Below are 5,862 nucleotides of genomic sequence, written 5' to 3'. Positions count from 1 at the left end.
ATCCTTTCTTTCTTCCTTTACAGCACATAGTCCATAGCAGGTGTGGTTCAATTCATATTTGATTGATTCTTCTTTCCTCTTGGCAAGCATGTAGTCATTTCTCTTGCTGTACTCTACTTCACCTCTGCAGTTGCACATTTTATCTCAGAAAAGCATCCACCATGAAATTATTCCTTCAACAAGCACCCCTCCTTCTATGTAGCATGCATTTCAGTGTTTAATGTATTGCTAACTTTCTATGCAGTCCTCTCCACCTGCTTACATAGATTTTCTGAAATCTCCTGATTCTAAATTAACTATTTTAAATTCGTTTCAGTTACTTGTGCTTGCCTTGAGCATTTCAAATCTTAAAGAAATCTCATTTATATCTGAATTGCTTTTCAATAATAATGTTAGTTAATAGTGGTACAATTACAGTATTATTTAATATTCATCTGTGAAAAATCTAAAGGATTATATCATTAAAAATGTTAGTGTTTGCATTTCTGTATCTTATTTATATGTAATTCATGTCATAAAATGTTTTATAATTTTATTGTTATATTTTGGGAATAATATTGATAATATTGTAAACAATAATATATATGGCATTTATATGACCTTTCCAGTCTTTTACCAAATTATTTTGTTAGTTTTTTCTATAACAACTCTCTGAATTATATGTGGTTTCTTTTATTAGTTTCATTTTTCTAATGAAAAGAAAGTCCTTTCAGCAGAGAACGTCATCTTCCAAAACAACACTCATTGATTTAGTTAATACTATAGATTTATATTTTTAGTTAACGAAGGAAATCATGCTAACAGCTAATTAATTAATTAATTAATTAATTTTTATTAGAGTATTATTGATATACACTCTTAGGAAGGTTTAACATTAAAAAACAATGTGGTTACTACATTCACCCCTATTATCGTGTCCTCCCCCTCCCCCATTGCAGTCACTACTCATCAGTGTAGTAAGATGTTACAGAGTCACTATCTGCCTTCTCTGGGCTACACTATCTTCTCCCTGGTCTCCCCACCCTATACCATTTTTGCGAATCATAATACCCCGCTAACAGCTATTTTTAACTGACTATATTTTTAAAAAATTTTTGATAGATATAGGTCATTAGAAGTTTCATTTCTCTCTCTCTGTCTTCAATTGCATCTTCTTTTTCCTAGATCTAAAATTCTCATGTTTCCCTCTGCCAACTTTGCCTTACATCTCGTGTTTCAGAGTGTATCTGCTGGCCTTCTGAATAGTCTTGTTCAGTAGAGAATGTTCAGGACTGTTTCCCTTCTTATCTCAATTATATTTATAAATTATTTTGTTCACAAGACCTTCAAATGTGGACAACTGAATGAGTAGAATTGTTAAGTCCCCACAAACGATTAAGCAGTTGAAATTAAATGACATATTAAAATAATCACAAGAACCATTTTAAGGGCTCTTAAAATAAGACTGCCATAAAAAATTGATCATACTTATAAACATACAAGATGTTTTACATTTTATATTTTATATTACAATGTTTTGCTTATGTGGTTCAATTTCTGTGAAATATTATTGCAACTCTTTTTGGCTGGTTGATTGTTTAATTATTTTAAATTCAGCTCAAGTGATATTTAACTCATGGGGCCTGCATTTCAATGTGTAGGGACTTTTTCTGTTACTGTGTTTCAATAATTTGATATTTATCAAGCACAGATATTCAGACTATTTTAAATTATTCATTTATATAAAAACTACAATCAGAACCTTTTAGTCTATTCTATTAGCATATATACATTATATAAAGTACAAACAGATATGCTTAAGATACTCAAATGTGTCTTGGCTATGTCAGGGAATTATTCATTAGTAATTTTAAATAAGTACATAAATTAATACATACAAAATACCTGAGAAGTGAATTCATAACTTTATCGTCCCTATCATGAATATTTATTTTAACACAATTTAAAGAAACAACAAAATCTTAGACTCTACATATTCATTGAATAGAATTCATGGAGTTACTTCCCATGGATATTCATATTTATCATAGACCATATGAACAACTCTGCTTCTGGGTTATTTATAAGCATGACTCTTTAGTAAAGGACTTGTACAGGTCATATCTCCAATGAGCCCTGGAGAACTGGGTGAGTTCTACCTCCAGAGAGTCCAGCTTTCCTCTAACTGCAGACAGGTGAGGATTATCTGGCCATGCCATTGAGATTAATTAAATTTGTATTTTTTATTTCTTAGCAATAAAATGACAAAGTTTTTGTGATACTTAACAAGTGAGAAGTATTCAAAAAAAGTTTCTGGTCCACCACAGAGTCAGTTAAATTTCAAGTTCATGTCTGATCACAAAGGCAATTTATTTACTATTATAGTAATTTCAAAAATATTTGAAAGTCCTATACAATTAAATTTTCTTAAGATCTAGACTTCAATATGGCATGAAAGAAATCAAATACAAGGGATATGAAATTGAAGATCGCGGCATGAGAGTAGAGACAGAAGCTTCCTCCTAAAACTGGATACAATTAGAAAATTGAATTGGCACAACTAATCCTGAGAGAACAGCAGGAAAGAGGACATCAGACTGCACACACCTGGAGAAAAGAGCAGACCTCAGTGAATGGGGGGTAACATACCAGAGCTGTGGCTCCATGGGACCTGAGCCCCTCCCCCACCCTGGCTCACCAGCGGGAGGAAGACTAATGGAGCAGGGAGGGAGTGGAAGGCTTGGGACTGCTGAATACCTAGCTCCAGATATCTGAGCTGGGAGCACAAACCTACATTTCATGGTGCTTACATGAGACTCGCATGACTACTGGGTTGGAAAGTTAATACAGGCAGAGTTCCTGGGGAGACGGGGATTCCAGCTGCTTGTGGAAAGCATGGATCCATATCTGGCTGCTCCGGGAAAAAAACTTATACCTGTGTGACCAGCCCACTGGCTCAGATGGAGACAGCCACAGGATGCAGGAGGTGGGGATCAGCTCTTTCCTCCCCCCAGGTACCAGTACCGCTCCCCTGTGACCCCCAACATTTCTTGAGGGGCTCAGTAGCTCCAGTATAGAACTTCTTGACACTAGAGGGCACCATATACAGACATGAAGCACCAAAGGAACCTTGTCCAGAGTAAAAATGTTAATACAACTCCTGAGAAAGATTTAAATGATATAGACCTCATGACTCTTCCTGAAAGGGAGTTCAAAATAAAAATCATCAACATCCTAATGGAGGTACGGAAAGACATCCAAGAACTCAGGACTGAATTCAGGTCAGAGATCCAATCGTTAAAGAACACAGTGGAAGGTATTAAAAGCAGGTTGGATACAGTGGAGGAGACAATAAATGAAATAGAGACTAGAGAATAGGAATACAAAGAAGCTGGGGAACAGAGAAAAAAGGATCTCTAAAAATGAAAGAATGTTGAGAGAACTGTGTGACCAATCCAAGTGGAGCAATATTCGCATTATAAGGATACCAGTAGAAGAAGAGAGAGAAAAAGGGATAGAAAGTATCTTTGAGGAGGTAGTTGCTGAAAACTTCCCCAGTGTGGGGAAAGAGAGAGTCTCTCAGGCCATGGAGATCCACAGATCCCCCTACACAAGGGACCCAAGGAAGACAACACCAAGACACATAGTAATTAAAATGGAAAAGCTCAAGGATAAGGACAGACTGTTAAAGCAGCCAGAGGCAGAAATAAGATCACATACAAAGGAAAGCCCATCAGACTAACAACTTCTCAGCAGAAACCTTACAGGCCAGAAGGGAGTGGCATGATGTATTTAATGCCATGAAGCAGAAGGGCCTGGAACCAAGATTACTTTATCCAGAAAATATTTTCTTAAATACATGGTTTGTGAAAATTAGCCCATATGTAAATATTTTAAAAATAAATCCTTATAAATAAAAGTCAGGCAGATCGAACATTTAACATTAAAAAATAAACTGTGGGGGGCGGAGCCAGGATGGCTGCGTGAGTAGAGCAGTGGAAATCTCCTCCCAAAAACACATAGAGCTATGAAAATATAACAAAGAAAAATCTTCCTAAAATAGAGACTACAGGACACAGGACAACATCCAGACCACATCCACACCTGCAAGAACCCAGCGCCTTGCGAAGGGGGTAAGATACAAGCCCCAGCCCGGCGGGACCCGAGCGCCCCTCCCCCTGGCTCCCGGCGGGTGGAGAGAAACCGGAGCGGTTTTTTTTTTTGGCGAGCGCTTTTTGGAAGCCTTAGAGGGATGGGCCCCCGTTCCTGGGGAGGCAGGGTGGCGGGACCGGTGAGCAGGTGCCTGGGAACGGCGCTGGAGGACAAAGAATATCCCGCGTTTCTCCCTGCGGGACAGGTGGGCGGGTGCCTGAGACCGGTGCCTGAGGACGGAGGAGGTCGCGAGTTTTTCCCCTTTTTTTTTTTTCTCTTTTTGGAAGCCTTGAAGGGATGGGGACCCCAGTGCTAGGGAGGCAGGGTGGCAGGACTGGTGAGCGGGTTACTGGGACTGGCGCCTGAGGACAAAGAATATCCCATGTTTTTCCCTGTGGGACTGGTGGGTGGGTGCCTGAGACCGGCACTTGAGGACAGAGGAAATCGCACGTTTTTCCCCTTTTTTCTTTCTTTTCTGCGTGTGCTTCTTGGAAGCCTAAAAGGGACAGGGACCCCGGTGCTAGGGAGGCAGGGCGGCGGGACTGGTGAGCGGGTGCCTGGGACCAGTGCCTGAGGACAAAGAATATCAAGCATTCCTTCCCTGTGGGACCAGTGGGTGGGTGCTTTTTGGAAGCCTTTAAAGGACAGGGACCCTGGTGCTAGGGAGACAGGGCAGCAGGACCAGTGAGCGGGTGCCTGGGACCGGCACCTGAGGACAAAAAAAAAAAAAAAAAAAAAAATCGCTTGTTTTTTCCTTTTTTTTTTTTTTTTTTCTTTCTTTCAGTTCCCTCTCTCATTGTTGCTGTTGTTGTTTTGGTTTGGAGAGTGCTTTTTGGAAGTCTTAAAGGGGCAGGACAGGTCACTTAGACCAGAGGCAGGGAATCTGGGGATCTCTGGGCACTCTAAACCCCTGGGCAGCAGGGAGCACAGAGGCCCCTTACGGAGATAAATAGCCTCCTGGCCGCTCCCCCTCCAACGGGGCTCCACCATTTTGGAGGAACAGCCCCAGCCAGGCCAAGCCCACAGCAACAGCGGAGATAAACCCCAACGCAACTGGGCAGGAAGCAGAAGCCCTGCCTGCGCACAGCTGCCCAGCACAAGCAACTAGAGGTCGCTATTCTCCCAGGAAAAGGCTACAAATCAACAAGAAAGGAAGCTCTTTCAGCGGTCACTTGTACCAGCTCTGCCAACTATCTCTATCACCATGAAAAGGCAAAACTACAGGCAAACAAAGATCACAGAGACAACACCTGAGAGGGAGAAAGACCTAACCAGTCCTCCTGAAAAAGACTTCAAAATAAAAATCATGAACATGCTGACAGAGATGCAGAGAAAAATGCAAGAGCAATGGGATGAGATGCAGAGAAAAATGCAAGAGCAGTGGGATGAGATGCAGAGAAAAATGCAAGAGCAGTGGGATGAAGTCCGGAAGGAGATCACAGATGTCAGGAAAGAGATCACTGAAGTGAAACAATCCCTGGAAGGTTTTATAAACAGAATGGATAAGATGCAAGAGGCCATTGAAGGAATAGAAGCCAGAGAACAGGAACGTATAGAAGCTGACATAGAGAGAGATAAAAGGATCTCCAGGAATGAAACAACACTACGAGAAATATGTGACCAATACAAAAGGAATAACATACGTATTATAGGGATACCAGAAGAGGAAGAAAGAGGAAAAGGGATAGAAAGTGTCTTTGAAGAAATAATTGCTGAAAACTTCAACAAACT

Source organism: Manis javanica, chromosome 14, assembly GCF_040802235.1.
Source record: "Manis javanica isolate MJ-LG chromosome 14, MJ_LKY, whole genome shotgun sequence".
NCBI classification, from domain to species: Eukaryota; Metazoa; Chordata; class Mammalia; order Pholidota; family Manidae; genus Manis; species Manis javanica.
The sequence above is the reverse complement of the archived record's forward strand: the minus strand, read 5'-3'. Positions refer to the sequence as shown.